Consider the following 15367-nt stretch of genomic DNA (forward strand, 5'->3'; position numbering starts at 1 on the left):
AGTATGTGGATATGCTGGCAAAAAAAGGGGCGTAGGAAATTTCGACACTAAGCAGGTAGCGACTAAAATTTAATGGCAATTTTCGACACCAGCCCCAATTCCCGTTTTTATCTTACAGGTATATTCGACTCCAAATAAATATAGCTGCGACATAAATAAAATACCATAATTAATTAATTAATTTATTTTAATAAAAGTAATGTGCATTTTATTTCTTTATAACTGTAATAATATCTAAATATAATACAACTAGTACCTATTTTTGTACATTTTACCGTTAATATACTTGTATACAATGATTTATTTGCTATTATAGGAATGATAAGATACAGCTTTTATAAAATCTAACCTACGTATTTGTTGGGATCATAGTTTATCCATCATTTTCTCCAAAAATGCCAATTTAGCCTTAACAGTAGTATCTTTGATTTTTGTTGGTATATGTAAACTATTTATTTTGACATAAGTGTCTACTTGAAATTCTTTTAACTTTTCAATAAGAATAGAAATAGAAGGATGTGTTGAATAAAAAGAAGAATTAAATCTCGAATGAAAGGATTCACAGGCATTTGTGGTCCTCGCAATAGACGGATTCTGATTAGACCATATGTGTGGTGGAAATAGAGCGCTATCGAAAATGTAATTTTCCAGTAAATAATCTGCATATATATCAAGTGTTGCGTTTATAGGTTTATATGACATTAAATCATAAAGAAAGCATTCTTCAACTTCTGCTGGATTTAAATAAGTTAAACCAAACGTATGCCTTAACCATTTTCCAATTTCTGAATTTGTATCCTTATATTCTTGTACCAAACCCAAAGATTGAATTTTTTTAAACCAGTTTTGGTGTAAGTGAAAACGGCATCCACTAATTTTTGCATTGGGCCACATAAACAATAAAGCACAGTGAATTGCTTTTTCAAAGTCCACAAATATTTCAGTTGGCTCTAATGATAATTGAAATGTTTCAAAAATCTTAGACCTTAATAAAGAAAATAAATTTTTGTATGTCATTGACAATTTGCCCTTTAACAAACAGTATGCTAAAGGAAAATAATGTCCATTTTCCAAGCCATGTACATATAGTAAATAATTGTAGAAAATATTTGGTACTGTATGAAAATGTACCATCCATATACAAAGTTTTTAATTTACACAACAAACGAATATTTGTCTCGCATGAAAATACAATTACATTTAATTCAGGATGATTTAAAAACAAAAATCTTTCATTGCGACAGGTTTTACGAGAATAATTACTAACCGCGTTATGGACTTCTGATATGCTTCTTGGTAACGGACCTGGTAACAGTTTACGACGACAGTTGTAAATGTTCTTTCTTATGCTAGCTATGTCAGGAACCGTCAGCAAATTGGCATCACACTCAGCAACAGCAGTTCTTGTAATTTTGGCAGGCTTTTCCGATATGTCCTCTTGGGCTTTTCTTTTACATGCATTGGTTACCATCTTTACTTCAAGCTTTTTTGGATCGGCTTTATGATTATGTACCAAATCACTTCTTGTGATGGTGAGGTCCTCACAGCCTATTGTAAACAGTGGCGCACCGAGGGGGGGTTTTGGGGGTTAAAACCCCTCCCCAGGACCCTATTCCGACACTGTTACTTACACATTTTAAGGACTCAAAATGGAGGTAACATCATAAAAAAAATTTTGGTGACCTACCAAAACCCCCCCCAGAGGCAAATTCTAGGTGCGCTACTGATTTTAAACACTTTTGCGGAACACTTAGTGTTTCTTTGGATGCAGCGCCAAAATATCTCGCCACTTTCTGTTTCGAGAACGAATGATGCTCCACCACTAATAAATCTCGACCACGGGAACTTTTTATCAAACTCATTTTTTAAATATCCGTATACGTGCACAAGTCAACGTCAAACAAGAAATAAATTACAACTGAAATAATTTAGTCACAAGTACACAAGTCCCACGTCCCCCGCCGTGACAATAAATATTGGGAAAACCCGCTTGTCCTGCTTGGGTGCAAATGTCCATCGCCGCTAATTACCTACCTACCTGCTTTACGCCGCGGTGTCGAAATTTCCTATAATAAAATTTGACCCTTCGATTACCCCAGGTACAAAGACAATTTGGTGTCGAAAGTTCGCCCGCCGAAAAAAAGTGTAAAAAATGGTTTGACCAATAATCTACCTGTAAGTTTTTGTGATGCAGTCGTTTATATTAAAATGAAACATCTTAATATTTGGAACGAATGTTTGGACATAGGCCTTTCCCAACTCCTTCCATCCGTCTCTATCCTGAGCAACATATTTCCAATTTATTCCAGCTATTCTTTTAATGTTTTCAACCCATCTCATCTGTGGTCTTCCTTTTGGTCGTTTACTTTCGTAAGGTCTCCAATGTTGTATTGTGGTATTTTTGCCTAGCAGTGTGGCCCTCGAAGCTCCATTTAAGTTTGGCAATTTTTGTTGTTATGTCCTCGAGTTTTGTTTTGGATCTTACCCAGTCGTTCCTCTTTTTATCTAACATTTGTATACCTTACATTGCTCTTTCCATTGTTCTTTCTGTTGTTGCTAGTTTATTCATGTTTGCCTTGGTTAGGGTCCAGGTTTGACATCCATATGTCATGATAGGAAAGATGCATTGATTGAACACTTTGCTTTTCAAATATTGGGATATTTTGCGGTTCTTAAGTATCCAACTAAGTTTTCCAAATCTTGCCCATGCTAGTCTTGCTCTTCTAGTAATTTCCGCACTTTGGTTCTCTTTGTCAAGTTTCAGGATTTGACCTAGGTAGATATATTCCTGGATTTGTTCTATCTCACTGCCCTTGCTCACTGCTCACAAGGAAAATGCAAAGGAAGTATACTCCAAGTATTAATCATTTTAATGATGAATTGATTAAAGAATTTTTTGAAAAAATAGCACCTCCATCAGTTAATACTGCTATAGAAATTAAAAATAATCCTACAACTTCAAGTCACTTTCTTCTAAATCCATTTACACGGGAAGAACTTGACTTTGCGCTAACTAATAGGTCTAACACCGCTCCGGGCTACGATGATATTAAATATCCTATGCTTAAAAAACTTCCAAATATAGCAAAAAACGTATTACTTGATATTTTTAATATTCTTTTTAAAAATGCAGAAATTGATATATTAAGAACTGTTATTGTCATACCAATCCTTAAACCAAATAAAGATCCCAACTTGGTACAATCATATAGGCTAATCTCTTTGATGTCGTGTATTTTGAAGACTATGGAAAGAATTCATATATTGCTATAGAAATTCAAAATAATCCTACAACTTCAAGTCACTTTCTTCTAAATCCATTTACACGGGAAGAACTTGACTTTGCGCTAACTAATAAGTCTAACACCGCTCCGGGCTATGATGATATTAAATATCCTATGCTTAAAAAACTTCCAAATATAGCAAAAAACGTATTACATGATATTTTTTATGATATTCTTTTTAAAAATGCAGAAATTGATATATTAAGAACTGTTATTGTCATACCAATCCTTAAACCAAATAAAGATCCCAACTTGGTACAATCATATAGGCCAATCTCTTTGATGTCGTGTGTTTTGAAGACTATGGAAAGAATTATCAAATTAAGACTAGAGTGGTGGATAACTTATAATAAATTAGCTTGTCAAAATCAATTCTCTTTTAAAAAAGGGGTTGGTTCTCTAGATGCACTTAGTACTCTTGTGGTAGACATAAACAATAATTTTGTCAGAAACAATTACCTTTCTGCGCTTTTTATAGACGTAGAAAGTGCGTATGATAATATATGTCTCCGCATTTTAAGAGATAAGATTTTAAAAATCTTTCATATTCCAAATCAGGTAGTCAACATGATTATTAAATTCTATACTAATAGAAAAATAATTTTAAGAAATTTTGATAACACAATTGTAGGTCCAAGAAATAACAACAACGGACTTCCACAAGGCTCAGATTTAAGCCCTTTTCTCTTTAATTTGTATACTGCTGATTTACATAAATTAAGTTGTAATCACATTCCGTTTAAAATAGTACAGTATGCAGATGACCTCTGCATATATACTGAAAATAAGAAATTAAATACCACTATGGCTTCTCTCAAAGACATCTTTGGTGTTGTTCATGAATGGTTAACATTAAATGGTTTTCAGATTTCCCACTCGAAGTCTGAAGTTTGTGTTTTCAGTAGACACAACATACCTAAATTAAGTCACATTGTCCTAGGTTCTTATAATTTTTCCGTTAAAGACTCCGTCAAATATCTTGGCATGGTACTTGATAGGAAATTGACATGGAAAATGCATATTAATTACATGTTAGACCGATGTATAAAGGGTTTAATTTTTTTTTAAATGGTTACTAAGACTTGGTGGGCAGCTGGCGTTGAAATCGCCGTACTATTCTATCGTGCCTATATCAGGTCCATATTGCATTATGGATGTATCTTGTATGGCTCTGCTAGTTCACAGATTTTAAACAAAATAGATATCTTGCAGAACTCAGTCCTACGTGTATGTCTTGATGCCATGAAAACAACTCCAGTCGAACCTCTTCATGTAGAAGCTATTGATCCTCATTTAAATCACAGAAGGCAGTTCCTTGCAGACAAATTTCTTCTTAAAATATCCAGAATTAACAGTAATCTATATTCAAATATAGTAGTATTAAATGAACAAGAACTAACCAATAAATATTGGTCGAAGAAAAATTCTCCACTACTGTGTATAGCACTTCAATCTAATCAAGATACCTTTGTGATTTATATAATCCCAGTTCAACTTTGTTAGATCTTTATGATTACAATTCATTGTTTCTAAATGTAAAACCTTCATATAGCGATAATTTTCACACTAACATTAACTTATTATACTCAATACTTGCAAGCTTCGAGGATTTTTTGGCAATATACACCGATGTGTCACCTCGGGGGAACAAATACGGGTCTAACCACCTTCTGTTGTCTCCGGGTGCTCTGTAGAGGGCTTCGAATATACTGTCGAGAGCTCCTCTATTTAAGTCCATTTTCGGGTTATGGACTTGGAAAATATTTATCTTCGGTGTCTTGCCTTGGAAAAGGCAAGATATTTCTTACCTGACAATTTCTTCGTCGAAATAAAAACACCAAGTTAAGTTGAAACAATTCTCAGCCACAGAGTATGGAAAATAAATGCAGGAAGCAGAGCCCCGAGAGCACTAAGCTCTCGGAGAGCCCGTGAGGAACTGACCTGGCTGACCTGAAAATCGCCAATATTTATATGCGCTGTTCGAGCGATAAATAATGATTTCCAGGTCAAGAGCCAATGGGAAAATTCGAGGCGGGGCGATACGCATCGAAATGCGTACTAGTCCACATACTATGGCATTCGATGACATCCCCCCTCCTCCGGAGACTCTGCGGCTGGGAAAAAATATTTATTGATTGAAAATACAAATGTGAAAATACACAAGAAAATATGCATAAAATACAAGTAAAATGTTCAAAAAGAAATTCACACAACACTGCACTACTTACAGGGGGAGATCGGTGGTGATAACGGCATCTCAAGCTCCTACAGGTCCATCCTCGGTCGGTGTGCCAACTCCTCCAACAGACTCGTCTTCTTTTCGGTATTCCGGATCCCATCTGCCATATCCAACGGGGTTTCGTAGAGTACCAGTGTGCCGAAGCCTACGTGGTCGTCCAACCACTTTCAGTAGGGGGGTGATGGCTGGGTCTACTCCGGGACTTCTATCGGCATCTGGGGCTTCTAACTTTGAATAAGCCTGGCTCATCAAAGGTGTCTGCACGTCGAAGGCGTCAGGTCTGCAGAAGGCCTCGATGTCGGAGTGGTAGAGTATTGCTTTCTAATACTACCTGGTTCTCCCCATTCTTCTCTTGACTTCAACCGATGTTGAAGTAAATGGTGTGTTGCCTTCTGTGAATTCGAGCTGGGTCGTGGGTTCGGATTTTAACCACGTTGTCGGGCGCCATGTCACCTCGGGGGAACAAATACGGGTCTAACCACCTTCTGTTGTCTCCGGGTGCTCTGTAGAGGGCTTCGAATAGAATATACTGTCGAGAGCTCCTCTACTTAAGTCCATTTTCGGGTTATGGACTTGGAAAATATTTATCTTCGGTGTCTTGCCTTGGAAAAGGCAAGATATTTCTTACATGACAATTTCTTCATCGAAATAAAAACACCAAGTTATGTTGAAACAATTCTCAGCCACAGACTATGGAAAATAAATGAAGGAAGCAGAGCCCCGAGAGCGCTAAGCTCTCGAAGAGCCCGTGAGGAACTGACCTGGCTGACCTGAAAATCGCCAATATTTATATGCGCTGTTCGAGCGATAAATAGGGATTTCCAAGTCAAGAGCCAATGGGAAAATTCGAGGCGGGGCGATGCGCATCGAAATGCGTACTAGTCCACAGACTATGGCATTCGATGACAGATGCTTCTAAGTCCAAGGATGGTGTGGGATGTGCTTTTTATATTCCCTCCAAAAATATTAATTATTCCTACAAACTGGATAACATTTTTTCTATATTTAGTGCTGAAGCTATTGCAATCTACGATGCGTTGACATTTTTATCACAGTCTACAATTGATTCTGCAATAATTATATCGGACTCCCTGTCTGTTTTAAATTCCTTGGTTTTGGCTAAATACCCAAGCTACTCCTCCAATTATATCATATATGCAATTAAAAAAAGGATTTTGGAACTGCAAAAGGCTAACAAAAACATTAATTTTTTATGGGTTAAAGCACATGTCGGTCTCGAACATAACGAGTATGTGGATATGCTGACAAAAAAAAGTGTAAAAAATAGTTTGACCAATAAACTACCTGTAAGTTTTTGTAATGCAGTAGTTTATATTAGAATGAAATATCTCAATATTTGAAACGAATGTTGGTCACAACATACTTATACCAACCCTTCTAGATACTGCACTATACAAAATCAAATACCGAATAAAACGTGGTTCCAGCCATATAATTATTCAAGAAAATATATCACAACTGTTACACGTCTTAGATTTGGCCACGCCTGTTATCCCACACATCTACATAAAATTCATGTTCTCGAAAATGATCTTTGTCAAAATTGTGGCAAAAAAGGTGATTTAGATCATATTTTTTTCGAATGTCAAAAATATAAGGATGAAACAGATCAATTTATCCAACAATTACATGATCTTAATGTACAGGCCCCGTTTAATATCCTTAGTCTCTTAGCTAATGGAAATGAGAGAATTTATAATGCATTAGTAAAATTTCTGTCAAGTACCACAATAGTCTTGTAGTATCTACTATCAAAAAAAAAATATATGTATCTGCAAAATTGTGGTGAGCAACTTAGACAGTCCATAGCAAAGCAGCTGTCGAATTGAGTAGATAGCTGCTCAAGAGTTTGCTGTGGAACTCTGAGAACCTCATCATCTTATTTGTATGTAAATATAGATAAAAAGGAGATAATACAAAGTAAGTGTTTTGAATTATAATACTTATGTGTACCGTTTTTTGAACACACTGATGATGTTGAAAAGATGCTATATTTAACTTGTATACTATTTTAATTTTAGTTCTTAAAGCATATTATTCAGCTTTTCGTTATTGATATTTTATGGACTTTACTGTCATAAAATTTATATGTTTAAGGTATTAGTCATGTTGTAATTGGCTGATTGACACCTAGTCTATGCCAATAACAAAAAAAAACAAGTCCGATATTCTATGACTATTTTTGACGGTATGTGATTTAAGAATATAGATGTTCATAAATTATCTATAATCACAACCTGGTATAAAAGTGTCGGTAAAACTAAACTACCATTTCTCAGAATTTATTGCCTACGATTTACTAACTCTACTATAGTGAGATTTATCATGAATAGTAATGTTATCGTCCAAGTAGGAAATTAAGAATATCAACAGAAAAAAAACGTCAAAAAACTGTCAAAGTGTTTAGACGCATTTCAAAGTTTCTCTTAAAAATTTAAATATTTAAACGATTATTTCTTCAGTTCTGAACATGTAAATAGTGAATAATATTAAAATCAAAATCCTGTTCGAGTCTAATCTAAAATAGCTCGCAAAGAAGTTAATTTTATAGTGGTTTAATAACTTAGTGAGAAAAGTAATTAAGTATAAAAGTGAAAGTGATTTGTATACTGAATATTGGAATCGTGAGTAGATAAAATATACTTTTTTCATCTATTTGGATTTAGATATTTAAGTAAATCACTGCTATTAGTTATAAGTATTATCCAATTTACATGAACTGGTATCGCAACGAAAGCTGTAAAACAGCACCAGTTTTAGTCGGATTTTAAAATCCATTTAAAAGATGTCATCTTCCAATCAGCTAACACAAAATGCATCATACTCAAAAGCAGTTAGTCAACCACGTAGTATATTAATCCCAAGCAGAGATCAAGCTATTTTATTTAACACTCTAGAGAATTGTACAATTAATGACTATCTTGAAGGATTGAGTCAGCATATAGAACCGAAAAATATAATTTTCGCATCCCGTATATCAAATGGTAGAATATGCATATATCTATCATCCAAAAACCAAGTAGATAAATTCTTAGCAGAAACAAAAAAGATAATAGTAAATGGAAATATACTAGAAGCGAGAAGATTAATAACTCCATCAGTCCGCTTAATTCTGTCCAATGTATGTCCAAGCATACCTTCTAACATAATAATGGACGAATTAATAAAACTAGGTTTAAATCCTCTCTCAGACATATCATATCTACGGATAGGAGCAACCAATCCTGCCTTTAGTCATATTCTAAGCTTCCGAAGACAAATTTTCGTTTCACCTTTTCCAGACAACTTTGTACTACCTGAATCTTATATTATCGAGTTGGAACAAACATCATATCGCATATTTATAGCCCAAAAGATATACTCAACAAGATAATCTACAAAATACTCTTGCAATATCAAATACCACTCCCTCCACACTTACTACGTCTTCTCAAACCACATTACAAACAGTAGCAATCCCAAATTTATCAATAAACCAAACCCAACAGTGCTCACTACAAAATACATCTATACATTTGACCACTTCTTCAGTTAACACTACAATCACAACACCTACATCGTCTGAGTCATCCTCTAATACCCAAAAACATAAATCAACCTTACCCGAAACAAGTCAACACTTACCTCCAAATAAAAATACACATTTGAATTCTTACGAACTCCAAGTAACTTCGAACAAAGCAACCGGAAAAAGAACCATAGAAGATGCAATCACGCCACCCTCCGAAGAAAACTTTGAAAAACCTAAGCTTCAATTAAAGAAAAAAACCAAAACTGATGACAAAAACTTAAGAAATGATATACCAAATCTCCAAACATTATTGGAACCAGTTAGAGAATATGTAGAAAGGGAAAAGCAATTGTTAAGCTTCGATCAAGTAGTGGATCTATTCGAAAATATACAAGGATCAAAAGACATAATCAGCGTAACAAAATTGTACTCAGAAGACTCTCATGCACTTATAAAGTTTCTATCGGAATTACATCCACACTACATCGACAGAAGAATGAAAACCAAAAGCACCAAATTAATACGAAAACTTGGCAAACACATAGGTTTTCTCTCTGTGAATACTTCATTGTCGGAAGAAGATTCCGACTCATCGATAAATAATTCCTTTAAAGAATAATTACATTCACTTCTCTGCTTCAATGGAACTTAAATGGGTTTTACACCCATTTTGAAAAACTAAAACATATCTCTGAAACACACCCATCTATTATCTGTCTACAGGAAACAAATTTCAAAAATTCAAACCATGTATATAACTTTCGTAATTATTCATGTTTTTATAATAACAGATTAAACCAAAACATTGCCAGTGGAGGAGTAGCAATTTACGTGGATGAAAAATTCATGAGCACACAGTTACCAGTGACTTCAAATAACATTGAATTAATAACTATTGCAATAAATATACCTCAAAAGATTTATATATGTAATATGTATATCCCACCAAATCAAACCATATCCCAAGAAGATTTAACAGCTGTTTTGGAACAAATTCCTTCACCTAGAATTATCGTTGGAGATCTTAACTGCCACAATCCGATGTGGGGTTCCATAAAACTCAACCTAAAAGGACGAATTATAGAAGATATTATAACATCTCAAAATCTGAATCTGGAAGACCAACCAGATTCAACATACATAATGGCACATCATCGGCAATTGATATTTCTCTGTGTGACCCTGTTCTGTCCACTACGTTAACATGGGACGTTCTACCCTACTTATATGGTAGTGACCATTACCCCATTATAATTTCTTTAACGCATCAAAAAACCACAAATATCGAATCGCCTATCTCAAAATGGAATATTAAAAATGCTGATTGGACTAATTTTACCAAACAGATCGAACAGGACATTAACCAAACCAACTTTACATCATCAAATGACATTGACAAGTTTTTAAGTACATTTTTACAAACCATCACAGCAGCCCCAGAGGCGTATGTAAGAAAAACAAAAATTTTAAAGAAACATAAACCTCTTCCGTGGTGGACACCTGAATGCAGCCAAGCTACAAGAGCGTATAAGAAATCTTTCAATAAACTAAAGCATCATAAAACAGACGAAAACATAACAGACTACAAAAAACGAAGAGCTGAGGCAAGATACATTCTAAAAAAGAATAGAAAAGAATCCTGGAGAAAATTCATCTCATCTCTAAATACCTCTTCAAGCACAAGTACAGTTTGGAGAAACTTAAGGAAAATCTCTGGCAAAAACCAACCATATAGGATTCCTTTTCTAGCAAAAAATAACAAAATAATTAGTGATAGAAAAGAAATCGTGGATATGTTAGCAGACCAATACGAATTAAATTCCAGTGATGAAAATTACACTGATAATTTTAAAATACATAAAAACAACGTGGAAAAAAACGTATTGAAATCAGACGGACATGAGATTCACAACCTTAACGTTCCTTTTTCCTTCATAGAACTTGCTGAAGCCTTAAACTCTTCCAAAGATTCAAGCCCAGGACCAGACGGTATCCCCTTAGCATTTCTACTACATCTACCAGACAATGGAAAAAATTTATTACTAGACCTTTATAATTTTATCTGGAGTAACCAGGTTTTCCCATCAACTTGGTCCGAAGCAATAATACTACCACTTCTTAAACCTGAGAAATCCCGGACATCACCTGAGTCATATCGACCAATATCTTTAACCAATATTATATGTAAAGTGTTAGAGAAAATGGTAAATAAAAGGCTGAGATGGTATTTAGAACAACAAAAACTCCTTATTCCACAACAAAGCGGATTTAGGCAAAATAGATCCACTATAGATAACCTAATAGACTTAGAGTCAGGAATACATGAAGCATTTGCAAATAAGCAAGATTGTATCGCAGTTTTTTTTATATTAATAAAGCTTATGATACTGTCTGGCGATACAATATCATATCAAAATTGCATAATTGGAATATCAGAGGCAATATGTTAAAATTTATTTCCAATTTTCTTCATTCTCGCAGCTTCATAGTTCGATCAGACAACGTTAACTCAGATAAAAAAATTCAAAAGAACGGAGTACCACAAGGGTCAGTTATAAGCTCAACCCTTTTTCTAATAGCCATAAACGACATACTTCAACAATGCTCACCGATTGTTAAAGGAAGATTATACGCTGATGACTTAGTTTTATTTGCCAAAGGAAAAAACTCTACATCTATTCAAAAACATTTACAACAAACAATTAATCAGTTAGAATCATGGTCTAGGACTATCGGATTACAATTTTCACCAACAAAAACTAAATGTATTTTATTCACACGAAAAAATAACACTCTAACTCCACATCTAAAGCTATATAATCAAACCCTTAGTTTCACAAATAATATCAGATTTTTAGGTATGGTTTTCGACCAAAAGCTCACCTGGAAAAAACATACAGAAGAACTTAAAAAATCATGCCAAGCAGGACTAAATTTTATGAAAACTATTTTCAGCAAAAACTGGGGAGCAGATCAAAATACACTATTACATGTATATAAATCTTTAATTAGATCCAAACTCGACTATGGTGCGATAGTTTATTCATCAAGTAAAATATCAGTATTGAAAACATTAGAAACTGTTCAAAACACAGCTCTACGAATAGCTACAGGTGCGTTTCGAACGACACCAGTTGAAAATTTACAATGCTTAACAGGAGAACCACCACTAAGTTTACGATGCAAATACCTTTCTCTCTCATATGCCTCTAAAATAGCTAGTAATAAAGAACACCCTACTTATACCAATACGTTCACAGATCGATTTCAAGACACTTTCTCTACAACAAGACTAGATCCACCATTTTACGAAAGAGTTAGAAGAAACCTTCATGACCTACATCTTAAATTTCCTGAAATTCTCCCAACAAATTTCCTAACTTCTCCATCTTGGTTAATATCGATTCCCAAGATTAATACTAACCTTAGTATATATAAAAAACGTGAGACTACAACAGACCTGATCAAACAATTATTCTTAACAGAAATGGAAACTTATAAAAATCACTATAAGATATACACTGACGCATCCAAATCTTCAAACAGTGTTGGTGCAGCCATCCTTACACCCAATACATCCTTAAAATTTAAATTCAAGCCCATTACTTCGTCATATACTGCGGAGTTGTTTGCAATATTACAAGCACTTATCCACATAAAAGAGTCAAAACTGTCCCCGTCTCTCATAATAACCGATTCACTAAGCTCACTTCACACTATCAAACGTTTATATACCAATAATCCAATTGTCTCACATATCAAATCAGAAATAGAGATTCTAAATAATAATAAGATCACTGTTGACTTCATGTTTGTTCCATCACATTCAGGTATACAAGGAAATGAAGAAGCAGATGAACTAACATGCTTAGCATCCTTCAGCCAGGACTCCATTCTTATTAATGAGGTTTCTTCAGATGACTTTAAGTCAGAAATAAAACATAAAGTGTTAAGTGCGTGGCAAAATAAGTGGAGTGCATCACAAAATAAACTCAAGGAAATCAAAAAATTAGTGAAACCATGGTTCCAACCCACAGCGAATAGACAGGACCAAGTGAGAATAACACGTTTGCGACTAGGACACAGTAACTTTACACATAAACACCTCTTTACGCGAACTGTGCCGCCAATGTGTGAAAATTGTCAAGTAACACTCACCGTGAAGCATATACTAACTCAGTGCAAAACATATGAAGCAGCAAGAAAGAAGCACACTATACCAAATAATATAAAGGAAGCCCTAGGAAAAAACATAAACATTAAAAACACAATAAGTTATCTTAAAGACTCAGGACTGTATCAATTATTGTAATTTTTTCTAACTTCACCTGTATTATATATTTAGGTCGCTAATAACCCTGGTGGTTACAGCGTAAATAAATAAAAAAAAAAGAATATCAACAACTAATACTTACAGTTTCCAGTACCAGATATATTATAAAATAATAGGAGTAAGCAGCTAAACCATCAGGAATTTTTCCAACAACAAAATGAATGTGTAGTATATAATCAGCATTAAAAAGAATGTCTGCTAAATTCATGATCAAATATACGGAAATAAATTTTCCAATGATGATGTTAAACATTTTCGTTGTTATAAAAAGATTTTTGTACAAAAACTTAATATTGTTAAGATTCTTCTTGAACAAGATTTTTGAGTTCCTGATTTCTAAAAATGTCTGTGTTGTAGAGTCTGAAATAAATTCAACTACTTCTAAAAAAACAGTTGTCATTTGTAGATAGTAAGTAACCATCACTACTGCTTTAACAAAAATGTAGTTCCAAAAGAAGAGACCAAGATTCTGCAACGCATTTTTACCAGGTGCAGTAACTTGTAAAAATGCAACATTAAATATTGCGAAAATAATTGAAGAAATGTAACAGACGAATTGCAGTAAACTAATATTGAATTTGCAATTATTCTTAGTATCTATAGCTCTTATGCTGCTTATGTAAATTATCCAGTTATTTCTATATGTCAAAACCATCCACCAGGTGATAAATTCAAATAATAAAAAGGCAGTTGCTGGCATAAATTCTATGGTACTAACATTTGCATAGAAATCTTGGTAGGAAATAAAAGAAACGTGACACAGTATAGATAATGCAGTAAAAATAATCTTGTGAAATATCTGAATCTTTTGATTATTTGAGACTGTAGGAAAAATTCCTAAAATTATACCTACATTTAAATAAAATTTTACCAAACTTGTATAGTTTTTAACGCAGATTTTGCCCGACATTTTACTAGTATTACGCTTAAAAATAATATGTCTTCTATGGACTAAGTTAATTTTAATAATGGAAAACACTTACAACAATTGTGTAGAAAATTAATTTATTATACGATTAAAAAACATTTTCATTAAACAAATTGTAACCTTCGACTTATTATTACATTGATTTTTATTAAAAAACATGTGTTTAATAATAAGAGTTCTGATTTTTACAATATAAAGGAACCTTAGACATAATGAAGCGACAGAATAATTATTGTATCCGGGGTTGATTTACAGGTCGTGGTCTAGAATTGTAGAATTGTCCCTTCCCCAAGCTTTGTTTCTAACTGCGGCAAATGCGGCAGAAATTACCAAATGTAATGAATGTGTAAAAACAGACATAATCGCCTGATTCATAAAGTATTTTCCACCTAAGACGATCGCTGTGCAATTAAATGCTGGTAACTTTATTACTAGCGGACCAGATAAGCGGCGATATATTTTACACTACCTTTATGAATAACATTTTACTGCTCTGTTGTTTCAATCAGCACTGATTTCAATCAATTTCTTCTGACGTATCGTATAATGTAGGTTTACCCAATAATCAAAGTTATGCCTTTACACGAAAATATTATTTGGAAAATAAGGAGTACCATGAATCATAATAATTGTAATCTCCTTTATACACACTTTAAAAATTTGTTTAGTATTGTATTTCTTAAATCCACACAATCATTGAAAAATGATTCATCCTATTTAAGAATATATTTCTGTTAACGCCACTGTTAACGAAAACGTCTCTCGGGGGAACCTGTAACCTCTATAGAGCGCGTCCCCAGGTGGCAGATAGGGGAATGCTCGACCCGGTTTACCGGTGGGTAGATGGGAAATAAAATACCTCCCGTGGACCAACAGGTAATTCACCGAATGATTGCCGGTATAAGCAATCCCCCACTTATGACCAACGGCTGCGGGCGGATGAGTTAATAAGTAAAAGGGCACTCTTTTGTCCAAGGGTTGGGAAACTGGTCCTAAAGGCGGATGAATCGAAAAATAGTTCAACGGCGTAAGGATGCAAAAGGCAACGGAT

This window comes from Diabrotica undecimpunctata, chromosome 8, assembly GCF_040954645.1.
Source record: "Diabrotica undecimpunctata isolate CICGRU chromosome 8, icDiaUnde3, whole genome shotgun sequence".
Classification (NCBI taxonomy): domain Eukaryota; kingdom Metazoa; phylum Arthropoda; class Insecta; order Coleoptera; family Chrysomelidae; genus Diabrotica; species Diabrotica undecimpunctata.